The sequence below is a fragment of the Vanacampus margaritifer genome, chromosome 9, assembly GCF_051991255.1.
Source record: "Vanacampus margaritifer isolate UIUO_Vmar chromosome 9, RoL_Vmar_1.0, whole genome shotgun sequence".
In the NCBI taxonomy this organism is placed as follows: Eukaryota; Metazoa; Chordata; class Actinopteri; order Syngnathiformes; family Syngnathidae; genus Vanacampus; species Vanacampus margaritifer.
The window spans coordinates 21,633,588-21,648,099 of NC_135440.1; the positions used below are offsets into that span (position 1 = coordinate 21,633,588).

Consider the following 14,512-nt stretch of genomic DNA (forward strand, 5'->3'; position numbering starts at 1 on the left):
CAAAGGACGAAAGAGTGTGTAAAAGACCGAATGTCCAAAGTTGGGATTGTATCACATATTTAAAAAAAAAAAAAGAAAAAGAAAGAAAGCACAGTGTCTACTGCAGAGCAGATCCGGCTTACACAAATGTACGTCTACAGTAAACATCGTTAGCTAATTCAATATGGCCTCCCACCGCGGTAACCCCTCCACAGGTGGGCAAGGTTAGACATAGCCGCTGGTGCACTTTCAATCGCTTTAGTGATGAAACAGGAACAAAAGAAACATCAAAAGCACCCAGAGGCACTTCAACACGCAGACGGGCTAACATTTAGCCACTTAGCAGTCTGCCCCGCACTAAACGTGTGTCTGTGTTGTACTGCCTATTGGTGAAAAGGGCTGGACGATTAATTTTTTTTTTGTCTAAAAATAATAATCTATATTTATTAGGGCTGTCAAAATTCATTTAAATTATTTGAAGCGTTCAAAAAAATCAACTCAGTTAGGATGGACAAACACAGACTATAGATAGTTTTACTTTATTTTTTACTAGACGCTTGTTGGAGAAATCTTAAGTAATTTGTGCACCTTACAAAGTCAAATTCAAATAGGATATTAGTAGTACGTCGTTGGCGTATCATCTCGGAGTAAAATACCTGCTCAAGTTCCCTGCATGGGACCTCGCAAATTAAAGCTCTGAGAATTGTTTCTATGAGCTAAAAAGATGGCCTGTAGTCCATTTTGATTGTTTTGTTGCATTTTAGAGAAGAACTCTATTCGAGGATCAAAGGAAGCTATTATAACAGACAGAAATATACTTTCTATTTGATGATTTTACGTTAATTCCAAAATTTTACTCAAGTAAATATCTGTTACAAGCATTAAACAAAACGGCGGAAGCAGAAGTAGAAAAATTTGATTAATTGTGATTAATTTTGAAAGGTTGTGCGATTAATTAGTTTTAAAAAATGTAAGCGCTGGACAGCACTAAAAGTTATAAACACATATATATTTAGGAGGGATTGTACAACATTGCAGAGGCTGCCGTTGATAGGCCTCACGGCTTGTCTTTAGTATCAACTAAATTGGCATGACTTTGCAATGCTAAATGCTAAGCTAAGTGCTTGCGAGGCTAAGCGACTACTTAAATTTATTATTATATTATAATTTTAATCTTTAAAAAAAAAAATGCTATATTAGAACAATGTCATTTGCCAATAGGCATTGAATCATAATAATCATAACTTATTTTTAGTTGCCTTTCAGGGTACTCTGTATCACTACACTGTATTTTCTTGTAGTCTGTAATGAATTTTCCCCATTGGAATAAATTGAAATGCTATTAAATCATTCCCAGCCCATGAAAATACACTGCAATTTTTTCAAGCCAAGAACAGAGTCAAAAGCCAAGTTAAGAATCACATCCCACACTGGACAAGAAACAATTTGGGAGGGAAATTAAAAAGTCTAAACCAAGTACTGCCAACTTCGCTGCACTCTTTTTGCATCATCGGTATGAGCTTACGTTCTCCGAGTGTACCTAATGAAGCGACTATTGAGAATATAGAGCTCAATATTTGAGACACACACACACAATGAGTATGAATAGTTTTTGCAGCTTGTGTGGGTTCTCTATGATTTATGAGCTTTGTTCAGGTCTTACATTGTGGGCCAAAGTGCTGCACTTTCACTATTAGAGTAATATAGATGCTGCGGGTTTGTGTGTTAGCGTGTGTGTGTGTGTGTGTTCCAGTGGTCTTGTTTGGACCTCACGTGTCACCCAAAGGCCAAACAAATTGTGTTTGTGTTGAAAGGCGTCAACGTGTGTGTGTGTGTGTGTGCAGGAAGGAGAATTGGGAGCGTGCACTTAGCGCAAGATGTTTGCAGTGAGGTCAAATGTTCAGATGTCCAAAGTTAGATCGGTCAAGGTCACAGCAAATTGGGAGTCACAGAGGAGGGAAGGAAGCAAAGTGGGGGTAAACTGTAAAATTGTGAGGGAGCTTTTGATATTAGTGGTGCTGGTAGTTGTAATGGTCAAGGCTCCAGACTGAACATTTTTTTCTTGTCGGTTTGGACGTACCCGGAAGGAATCCCGTGAACTTCCTTCCCGCCAGCTCTCCAACTCCGAATCTGAACCTCGCATTGTTGTGCCAACGCGTTCCCGGGAATGCCGCTCCAACAAAAGCCGGGTTTGTTTTTCCATTGTTCAGCGCAACGGTGAACTCCCAAGTTCTGACCCCCACGTCTTCGTCCTGACTCCTCTTCCTCACATTCCAACCAGGAGATTCGACAAGAATCACTGTGTTTGTCGGAATTGCGTAACAGGACCATTTATTGGCCCATTTCATTTGGTACGCCGTGTAATATAAACAAATCTTCTTTTATCAAGTTTGCCCTCAGGACTTGTTGTATTTTACTACCCTTTTAGCTTGTTTGTGGCCATTTTATAGCAGAGGGTATCTTCAGCCATTAAAATCAAAATGGCGTCATTCATTTGCTCCATTGGAGTGCAGTGGCTCGTTAAACGTCGCCTTCGGAAAATAACAATATGACACGAAATGGCTCTGGCGTCCAAAAATTCATAACCGATAACAGTAGAAAATTGTTAAGTATTGAGTCTAAAATGAAAGCAATAACAAGGATTTTATTCCAATATAATTTATTTTGTGTGTATGTATGTGTGTGTGTGTGTTTTAATGTGAGTTAGTGTCCATGTGAATTTAGTGTATGTTCATGTGTGTTAGTGTGCGTTTGTGTTGGCGTACTAGTGTGTGTCGGTGTGTGTGTGTACTGTTCATATGTTTGTACTTGTGTTTTGTATGTTAGCATTTTTGTGTGTTCGCTCATATGTGTGACCTTGTGTGTTCATATTAGGGCCTGACAAATTAATTAGCCAGCTGATATTAGCTATTTTTAAAACGGCGAATATTGCTAGATTTTTTTTATGCCTTTTTTTTTAACACATTACAACATGAGAAAAAATCATTGACGTTCAAACATCTGCCACCCCAAAACTTTTGAAAAAAATCGGCTGATTTGCCTTTTCTTTCAGATTTTTCTCTCTGTTGTAAGGTTAAATAAATGCGAAATGTCTAAGCAATATTAAAAGATCATCAAAGCAATCAGGGACCGTTGTTTTTTTTAATTCATTACATATTTGTTTAATTAATGGGCCAATTAAATCAGCCATTTTCACTGAAGCAACCCCCTTCACTCCCGGCTGTTTTACTGGATTTTAACTGATTTTGCAAGGCCCACAGAATATTGTGTTCTATTGCTATAAAAACATGGAATCTAGCAAAAGAAAGATTTGAGTCTCTTCTTTAATCAGGGGGGAAAAGTATATTTGTATCTGTTTCCGTTTTGCAGCAATTAGCATTAGAAAGTTTCATCATTATTCACAAATCTGTTTAGAACTGTGGCTAAATGAGCTTTTTTCAACAGGGCCCTGGTTGATCTCTTTTGCTCTGCTGCCACCTGCTGGCCGTTTTTGTAATAACTACCGTTGCTTCAACCATTTTCTGCAGTTGAGAGACTGCATCAAAGCTTTCTGTATGCTCTATCATTAAAAAAAACATATAAATACGTCTTTGGGACACGTAAAACATTTCAAATAGAATGTATTTATACTTTTTGGGGAGCAAATGAGTTAATTGGTTCTCTGAATTTTATTTTGCCAAATATCGGAATTGACATTAGCCTAAAAAAATCCACATCGGTCGGGCTAGTTTGCGTGTGCACGTGTGCTTGCATTTTTGTGTGTTAGTGATTACGGGTGTGTGTGTGTTCGTGTATGCGTGTGTGTGGTCTGACCCACTTTGGGAACGTTCCAGAGCGCTTTCAGGATGACAAAAAGCGAAAGTGCAGCAGCTTCCTGTTCCGAGCGCGGGTCTATTTGTGTGCACGTGTGGGCGTTTGCGAGCGGCGAGCGCTTACGTGTACGCCGCCTCGCCCTCCACGCCCCCCCCCCCCCCCCCTCGCCCACCTGCCCGACCGCCTCGCCATTTATAGTCAATTTGGACCTAATCAAGGACACCGTGGCAGCGTTCTTGCCATTCCTGTTGTTCTTGTTGTCATCGCGCGCATGATTTGTCACGGGCAAATAAGGCCACGTTCGCAATCAATATTTTCTTTGTAACCCTTTTCATATTCTTGCTTCACATTCATCACAAAGCGCGACGCTAACGCCGGCTAATTGATTCCCAATCCCAAAGAAACGCATCATCATCCCCAAAAAGGAGCACGGGGCCACACTGAGTCACGTCTGGAACATAAAAGTTATTTATCTTTGATTTCAAATACACATCAAGTGGTAATGAGCTCACTAACTGCTCCCTGTCCAAGTGGAGCCTTCAAAAAGACACTTCACTTATCGGGATTACGACAAATGAGTAACATCAATTTGCTAAATAATCTTTCAAATTAAACGTTTATTTAGTATTTACCGGGCTTTTTCGTGTCTGACTATGCATGAAATGTAACATTTGTGGTTTCAAATCAGGGTTAGGGTTTTCATCAAAGGTGTAAAGGTTTCAAGTAAATCCCGGGATTTTAAGATCCAGGGTCAAGGTTGTGCTATCAATTTAGGGCTCTGAGCCACCAGGTTTGGGGTTTCAAATGATTTTCAAGTGTAGATTCTGGTATAAAGCAAAGATAAGGGTTCTATTATCAAGCCCAGGATAGGGTTTCAAGGCAGGGAGGATGTATGAAATTAGGGGTTTCAAGCCTAGGTAAAGGATTAAAGATTGGGGTTTCAAGGCTGGATTAGAGTTTCAAACTAGGGTTGAGTTTCAAGCCTAAATGACTTCCTTGTTCGCCGAGCCGCTCACTCGACCAATAAAAGGTCATTTGCAACGGCGGAGTCCAACCCAAGACACGCTTAAGACCGCCCCCTCATTTGAATAACATTTTCGCCCTGGCAGTATGGACCAAAACTGCCAAAATTAAAAAATAAATAAATGACTAAATAAAGAAAGAAATGACTAAATAAATAAATGACTGACTGAAAGTGAAAATAAAAACGGATATAAAAAATATATAATTAAAAAATTATATATATATATATATTAGTTTTAGTCATTTATTTATTTTGAATGTTGTCAGTTTTGGTCCTCCATATTTTAAAGTGTACTCGAACAATGGTTGAACAAACGAATATCATTGACTTCTCTTTTCAAAATGTGTTATCCATTACGTTGTGTAGATGCAATAAATACTATGATGGAAGCAATTAAACATATCTGTGGTTTAACAGTCACAACAGTGTGGCCTACGACAGAATTAAGTTTCACAACACAAATTCTTATAAAGCACAAAATATGATTCAAGACAAAGAAACAGAACACTACTAAATTAAAATACGGAACTTTAATTAGTAACACAGTCAACAAAACTATAATCTGTATAATAGTCTTCTATTATGTAATAGTGGACATGGGGAATTAACAGTTGTATAGATGTTTGTTTATCTCCCGCCGATAATTCACACAACTCTAAAATTGTCTTGTTAGATAATTGGATATTGAGCCTTAACAGCTTGTTTTTCGCCAGAATATTATTGTCACGGGGCACTGAAAAGTGTTGTTATATTATTATACAAATTCAACAACTTACCATGAAATTAAAAAATAATAAAGATGCAGTTTGCAGCCAATTCAGTGAACGGAGGAGGTGCAGCACAAACACACAGGAGCACCGAGGCGGGATATCCACGCTGCAAAAAAAAAAAAAAGTTGATATGTCAGTTAGATATTGACCAATGTCGATTAATCGGTGATGTGCTGTAATCGGCTAGAAAAGCTTTTCTCTTTACGCAGCCATGTTGTCAGTGTAAGCGGTGCACATCCGCTGCAATGCGCTTTGAACTATGGAAGTGAACAAAAAAAAAAAAAACGGCCCGATCAATAAACCAAAATAATAGCCCAGCCCTCGTAAAAAGTGTGCCTCGAAACAAGTTGCGTTAATCTCACGACCCAACCACCCCTCCTCTCCCCACTTTCAGACCGACTAAACCTCCTCCAACTAAAAGAGTCTAATTAATCTAATCAGTTAATCAATCAGGCGTGGACCTCCCGCCTTTTCTGTGCTAATGGAGGCTATGACAGGCGTCGACCCTGCATTATTAATACCTCAATTCCTGGAGACGGTGCTCGCCCCCGAACCCCCCCCCCCCATGCCGGCGGCCAGGGTCCATCGATCAGCCAGCGCTGCAAGGCCTCATGGGAAATCTCCAGCGTTGGGAGTGCAGATGGGAAAGTGTTGTGGATCTTGTAGATAGCTTGGAGGTCAATGAATCGAGAAGTTCTGTAAATGTGTTTGCAGGACGTGGGGGTGGGGGGGGGTGCTCGCCTTGGTGGGGGTTCACTTAATTCTTCTTTTTTTTTTTACTGGGATCTGACTTGACTTGTCATGTGATGTCTTCTTGGCCAATCTGCTGGCAGCATTTCATCACCTTGTTAAATCAACTCGCAGTCAGGCCTTAATCAGTTATCAATCAATGAACACAAAAGAGTAATTTCCTGTGGTTTAACGAAATTACAATATCAGACAAAATGGACGTTATAAAACGTACAATATAAAACTAAAAAGAAAATATATGCTTGCTTAGAACAAAAGGGCACTAATAATGAATTAGGGACAAAAATGTAAAAGCAAAAATGTAAGTTATAAAACAAACAGAAAATGTACATCGTGACAAAAAAATAACTATCAGGTATGGCATGAGATGTGCAAAAAAAACAAAAAGCTCATACAAAGAAACAAAAATGAACAGTGTTTAACTCATTCAAACCCCAAAAATGTGTAAACGTGTTTTTTTTTTAATACTTTGTCCTTCAATCCCAAAAACGTATTTTTTTTCCTCATGCAAAAGCATACAGAGCTGACATGAAGAAGTCGCTTAAAGCAATGGTAGTTATTACAAAAAACGACCAGAAGGTGGCAGCAGAGTATAAGAGCGTTTTTGAATGGAGGAATGTGAATATTGATTAAACTTAGCTAAATGCTAATTGTTGCAAAACGGAAACAGATACAAATATACTTATTTTTTCTAATGAAACGTTTTATAGCAATAGAACACAATATTCTGTGGGCTTTGCAAAATCTGTCAAAATCCCGTAAAACAGCCGGGAGCGAAGGGGATTGCTTCAGTGAAAATGTCTGGGAGTCAATGATTTGAAAATAATTCACACTATATAACATTAATGTGCACTGTGGCACAAAAAAGTGTTTTTATTTTCCCGCCTTTTCCAGCCATTGAGGAAATCTTGTCGCAGATTTTCTCCCCAAATGTGTTGACGGCAAAAACAAGTTTGGGGCGAGGCGCCCACGCTTGCGTTGCTTGGTTGGTTGTCGCAAGCGTGGGCACAGCGTGACACGGCGTAGCGGCGGCGTATGCTCGCCAGAAAGATGGCGGACATCTGGTGTGTGCGGCGCGTAAACACAAATTGTGTGTGGGTGCAAGTTCAGACCCGACAAAGCATAATGTTTCCTTTTAACTGCGGTACTTTGATCAATGCGTTTGTTTTTTCAGAATTCTTATTTGTTTGTGTTTTTGGGCTTGCTGTGACAGCTGAGGTCCCGTAGGGGGGTCTTTGAGGGGGGTTCAAAGAGACCTCCATTGCTGCAAACCTCAGAGGACCATCTTTCCTTCTTACCCCGGTCATGATCAGTCCTCATGTCTTTTATTCTTCTTTCTCAGGGAATTTCAAGACCCCGAAAGAGGCGTCAGCGGCAGATTTTACGCCGTCAGCGGCATTGCCTTCAGCAGAACCTGACCGTAAGTGTGTTTGGACCCTCTTTGATGGTTAGCCTCTTTAATCATTACTGTTGTGCTGGGTAAAAAAAAAAAATGGCTAGCTTGCCCCTACAAACTGCTAAACTGAACAATGTCTGTCAATGCAATTGGATCAAAGATTGGTATGTAACCGCACTACCTGGCTCTAAGTAGCCATTTAACCTCTTTGATGTTGCCTAAATTGGTTTTGAACCTCTTTGGGCTGAACATTAGATTTAATATTTACCCTCTTAAAACTTGACTGCAAAATGTCTCTTCACCTCGTTGATTTTTAACCTCTTTGATTCTGACTGTAAGTTGAATTTGAGCCACTTTAAACTTGACTGTGTTGTTTTCAAACTTAAACCTTTCTGTAAGTTTACTTTTTATCTCTTTGAATCTGACTATTTTGACTTGGAGCCACTTTTATCTTTACTTTAAGTTGATTTTATACCTCCTTGACTTTGATGCTAATGTTGACCTTTAACTTCTATAAATTTGAGCCACTTTGAACCCGAATGTAAGTTGACATCAAACCTCTTTGATTTTGAAATTTTGATCAAGACTGACTTTAGACTTTTGATCGTTAATTGACTTTGAGTGGCTTTAAACCTGTATGATGTGATGGTTGATTTTAAAGATAAAGTTATTTAAACTCCTTGATGTCAACGCCTTTAAAGTTTTACCTCTTTGATCCTAAGTTGACTTCTAGCCTCTTTGTCGTCAAAACCCTGTGACCAAAATTCAACAGTAATATTCTTTTGATTTTGACTTTTAACCTCTTTAACTCTTTGACTGCCAAAAACGTTAAATAACGTTTAGTAAAATCCTATGGAGGAGTGTCAAATACGTTAAAAGACGTTTTTTTCAAAACAGAGGTGAAACTAACCATTTTCTATTGTTGATTACTGAAAAACGGAATAAGGTAGAAACTAACTTTTTTTTCTGATGAAAGATCAGAGTCCAATCTTTCATTTGGTAGTATGTGTGTTTCCATCGTCCAAACACATAATTTTCTGTGGACCTTGAAAGATCAGTCAAAAATGCTTAAATCGGCTGGCACCCACGGCATCCCTTTTCTGAAAACGTCTGGCAGTCAAAGAGTTATACAAGACTTTGCTGTTGTTAACCTCTTGGATGTTTAACCTCTTTATTCTTCACTTTGTTTACTTTCTACCTCAGTAGAAACAGTATGTAGACTTTTTGGACTGTCTGACTTTTAACACGTGATGATTCGCCGCTTCGATCCCAACTGTAAATTGACTTTGAACCTCTTTGAAGCCAACTGTAAGTTGACATTTACACTCTTTGATTAGCATGTAAGCTAACGCTGTCTCTGCCGTATTGGCAATCAATCAGTCGATTGATTGATGGATGGATGGATGGATGTCGGAGCTCTGCCAGCGGTGTTGCCTGACAGAAGGCAAAAATGTCAACAACATGAGCTTGAGAGCTCCTGGCCACTTTCCAAACGCTAATCAATAATCAATTTTCCACCTGGCAGCACAGCAGCCGGGAAAACAAATTCTCACTTTTTCACCTTTTGATTGAGAACACAAGAAATGTCCATTATCCTCACCAGATGGCCAGTGATTGATTTCGTTTGCATGTTACATGCCAGGAAATACGATTAGGTTGCATAGCCTTTCGGAACATAAACATGGAGACAAACAACATTGTGGCGCGACCGCATGTCGATTTATTTGAATGCTAAACGTCACTAAAGATCTCAAGCGTGAACAATGGTAAATAATTGAGTCAAGAATGAAGAAAGTGGGATCTAAAGCAGCACTGGACTAAAAGAAAGAAGGCAGAAAGTAGTTTGAAGCAAAGGAAGGAAGGTCACAAAATAGGAAAGCATGAAAGGCAGAATGATGATTGTCGGGAAGGACAGAGTCGATTTCCGCTAAATAGGATGGAAGAGCATTTTTAAGCTTTCGCGCTGGACTTAGTGCTCTATTCACCACGACGACTACCCCACCTCGGCCCGAGCACACGCTGTTGTACAGTTCCCCCTTTCTCCACGGTGGTGCCCCTCCTCACGTGTCACTCAAAGTGAATAATGGCTGGAATGCACAGAGTAGCCTTGGCATGCGTGGGGCAGAGTTCAGGGCACACAACGAAAACGGGTCAGAACCGCCCCGGTGAGCGTGAACACGGGCAGGCCAAAACGTGAGTGATGGGGAGCACAAAGGCGGCCATTGTTTGCTCGAGTGTGAATGTAAACCCTGGGGGAGGCTCGCTATGTCGCTTATTTCATCCATTATTCAGCAGGGATATTGTTTGCTCTCATTAAGACAGAGACGAGGCATTCAGAATATACTTGACATGGTTAAATGTTAATGAGCTCCTACAGCATAGCTAAAGTTTGTTCACAAGTTAGGATTCAAAGACAAGAACATTTAAATTGATTTCTGTTATTTAATTAATTTAGCTGAAGTTATGCATATTTACAATTAATTAATGCACCAATTATTTAATAAGTTACATTGAACCCGCTTTCTCTGTATGTATGCTCTGTATATGTAGCTTAGCTATAGTAGTCATTGGTTCATAATTACTGTAGCACCAATGCTAATTTATTTTAGCCTGCCTGTAGCATTTTGCATTATAATTTAGCATTAAATTGTTTGGTTTGGTTTAACATTTAAAGAGCCTATAAAGTGTCAAACAGATGCCAAGTGATGTACTTGGCGGACCAGTCGGTTACTTTGTTATTACGACTTGAACCATTTCTTACAACTGCAGCATGCTGTTAGCTAGCTAGCTTTACTGAAGAGCTTAGTGTTGCCCCAGAAGCCTGTTAACTAGCTAGCGCCTCTCGTCATTTTGACAGTTAACGTCAACTTAGAGTGACAATTCAGCTAGAAACGCGTTGTCTCTTATTATTTGTCTCTTATGTGAGAAAGGGCTAATGTTGAAATTTGTATACAGTATGTGTTATTAATAATGTACAGTAAATACTTGGTGGGCCCAAATTAAAGCCATGCAAGGTCTTTCTTTGCCCACCCCTTCCATAGACAATCTTGGCTGCATGTGTTTGTATTTAGCATCCGAGCTAGTCTTTGCGTGCCGTTGCATCTGATGAACTGTGGTTAACCTCTCTCGCCGCCTTGGTGCTTGCCCTGATTTCCCCCCCTCCGTACCCCCCCTGAGCGAACCGACGGCCCGGCCACTCGCGCTGGCGTCTGCTCTGACAAATTGGCTGTGGCGAAGAGGCAGATGGCGACGGCGAGGAGACGGCTTGTCAAAGTGTTTTTGCACGGCGCCGTCAACACGTGTCGTGAATTCTCCTCCTCCTCTTCCTCCTCCTGGCACGTGCCGACACACCGGAGACGCCCGACACACACGCCACCCTGCACCGGCACCACATTGGCATGAGATTCACACCGACATCACCTACCATGTCCGCACGTCAAACACGACCCTGCGCTACGCTAGCTTGAACCTTTGACAGCTCTGCTCGTTAGGATACGTCCTCAGAATGTAAACGAGCTCCTTCGAAAATCTTGTTTACATTTTAAAAATGGAACGCTGCATTGTACTGCTGTATTTGGCCTCAAGAGCAAAGAAGAGGTAATGCTCGGAAGCTTCCGCAGCTTATTCAGGTAAACACTAGCAGCTACTAAAATCGGGTTCACACAGTGATAAAATAGGACAAATTTTAAACCGATTTGTCTTCTTTCAATCAAAATCAGCAAAGCCCTGCTTGTCAGTTGTCTCTAAAGATGATCTTGAGTGATTACTCGAAGGTGTGGATTGTCTTGAAAGATCTTCTCTGAGAACGTAAATCCGCGTACATGCACAATAATAATTTACCCCCTGATGCTAGATAGCTAGCTAGCTCCCTAGCAAAGCTGGCTAGGGTGCTAGCTAGCTAGCACATGAAAGTAAAAACCCTGCCACAATCTGGCTTTAGCCGCTGATGCTAGCTAGCTACCTAGCTAGCTCCCTAGCAGGCAAACGAGCACCTTGGGAGCTAGCTAGGTAGCTAGCTAGCTAGCACCAAGCCAAACTGTGGCAAGGTTTTTACTTTCTGGACTTGGATTTGCCACCTCTGCTGACTGATTATCCTGTGGGGTATGTTAAGAGTAATTTTTACTCCCTGATTTTCATGGAAAAAACAGTGTGGCACATACGAACAAATAATTGGGCTGATTTTTAGATGTCAGATGTAACGACAATCCTGAGTGATTATCCTGCGGTGTGGTGTCTGTTCACTGTCATCTCCAGTCCGCCACACCCTAGAAGAACAGTAACAACACAGTGATATTTTTGCCCTGGCTCGCTTACATAAAAAATCACCTAAGATGTTGAAAATCAATTAAGTTGTACTCTGCTTAATTGCGTCTTGTAAACATGAGACCTGACAGGACGGTAACCTTGTACGCTTTGTTTTGTTTGTATTCATATGCAGTTGGTTAATGAACAGATGTTGTTTTTGTCATGATATGGCAAGTTGTGCGGTGTAGTTGCGATAGTGGACTATGGAATGTGTGTGGGGGGGGTTACGTTCCCAGGGTGCTTTGACATTTACTGCAGCAGCTGGGACCTTCATCCTGTCAAAGATCACGTAAATAACACAAAAAAAAACCATCTTTTGGCAAGAAAAATGCTGTCAATGCATAAAGAGAAGACTTGCGTGTCGTGTCTTTGTTGCTGATGTTGCTCACAATGATGCAACATCCGTCACACTCCATGCAGACTATTATGGGATGTTGCTGTGAGACACGCTTAGATGCTAGTTGGTTTCAAAGTGTTGAACGCGGGAGAACACTCGGACATGTTTACAATCATTCATTTATTTACAGACTGCACATTTACAAAGTGGTAGATTATTTATTTTTGTTCAAATGAAGTTGCAGTTTCTCAAACAAATTTCTTCAATTTGTTTCGTTTTTGAGGATATTTGGAGCAGAACCTCAAGCTAGTGTTTTCCTCCTCTGAGAAGCTTCCAGGTCGCCGTTTTCACGTCCAAATGTTTTCCATATCGTGTTGACTTTGGCAAGACTGCGAGGCTCGCCTGGCGCTTTAATTAGCGAGAGCAGCTCGTCATTGAGAGGTCCAATTAAACGTCCCGCGTCTCAGCTGGAGGGCCGAGACATCTGCGGCCTTGCACCGCCAAAGGTTCTGAGACGTCCATTCTGGTTCCTCACTCTTAACAATTATTTTTGATTAAAACGCTCCTTACGCTCTCAGAATGTGGTTTGCTTGATGACGACCACAGCAGTGCTTTTACTGCACTTCCACAAAGACATCCGGACTTTAAAGGCAATCGGCAATAAGGCGGAACGATTTTGAAAAATAATCTTTGTGATTTTATTTTTTTCCCAGGGTCCTCGTCCCGTGAGTAATAAATTAATCTGTATTTCAATAAACTGTATCAGATTTATTATACATAACTGTTATGGCCTTATAGGTTAGGCTTACACTGAAATAAAGTCAAAGAACCCATGAAATCATCTGAAAGTTTATTGACTTCAATTAGTTGTTAACTTCCTAAACACTTTGATTTTGGGCTTTTTCACTCCAAAGAAGTGGTGCCTTAAGTAATACGATTCTGAGTTTTTGGAGATGGGAGCCGTCGTTGGGATGATTTTGTTGTTTGTTGTTTGCTTTGATTTATGAGCAAAAATTTGACCTACGGATGCTGTTGAGTGGCTGTGAATTTGAATAGGAACAGTGCAACTCATAACTCAAGACTCTTTACAGGTTATGTAGCTGTGACATGCACACCAGCGTCCTGGGGGTTTTGTTTTGTTTTTTAAACCAAATTATGTGTTACCCATTAAAGAACAATACCCTTGAAGGTCAGTTTGAATCGATATAAAGTTTATTATGAAGTGTTTTGGGTGTCATCATTTGGCATATTTAGAGTTTTAACTATTAATATAGACAATTTGAAACCTTTTAGACAGGTGTGTTTTTCACAGTGGGTCTTGGTCACTACCCATGAGCAATTAGTTCGGTCCAACCCGAGTGCCAGGAGACTGAAGGCCCGTTCCGTGGTTCTTTGGGTCCCGTCTGATCCTTTAATCTTCTCGTCTTTCAAGTTATTTTCCTCAAAATCACTTGTCACCCTCTGCGCGAGACGTGAGAGACCATCATTTTCTCAGCTGTCAGTCAAGCTCCTCCCACCAGAGGCTTTTTCTTAATGAGATTCTTCAAGGTCTTTCCGAAGGACGCAAGAGAGTCCAAAATAGTTATGTCGGTTCTGCACTGTGATGCGCCAGGCTTGAGGGTAACTGGAGACAACAGAAGCTCGTGTCACTGTATTGATCACTATTGATCTGCTCCATGGTTCAGACGGCTGGAACCTGGCGGCCCGGCTGGCTACCTCATCCTATTCTTTCTCTTCGTTCTCAACCATTCTTTTCATCCTCCATGCAGCAGTTGTCAGCAAAAAGATCTGTTGAAGCTGGCAAAAGAGGAAGACGTGTTCTGTGTGACCCAAAAAGATTGATCACGTTCATAAGATAAGATAAAGATAAGATAAGATCCACTGATTGTCACACCCACCTAAGTGGGGCGAAATTCGTTCTCCGCATTTGACCCCATCCCCCTGAGGGAGCGGTGAGCAGCAGCAGCAGCCGCGCTTGGGAATCATATGGCGATCTAACCTCCCAATTCCAACCCTTATTGCTGAGTGTCAAGCAGAGCGGCAATGGGTCCCATTTTTATAGTCTTTGGTATGACCCGGCCGGGAATTGAACCCACGACCTCCCAGTCTCAGGGCAGAAACTGTACCACTAGTCCACT

General features: G+C 40.9%; 1 protein-coding gene across 6 annotated transcripts in view; it reads left to right on the top strand.

The window, feature by feature from the left end:
- sema6cb (semaphorin 6Cb) overlaps window positions 1-14,512 on the top strand; it is a 157,757-nt gene that overhangs the window by 101,987 nt on the left and 41,258 nt on the right. For all 6 annotated transcript variants that reach the window (XM_077576262.1, XM_077576263.1, XM_077576261.1 and 3 more), the window contains one exon: window positions 7,679-7,756. The gene's annotated coding sequence lies outside the window, so the exon portion shown is untranslated. The remainder of the gene's footprint in view (window positions 1-7,678; window positions 7,757-14,512) is intronic.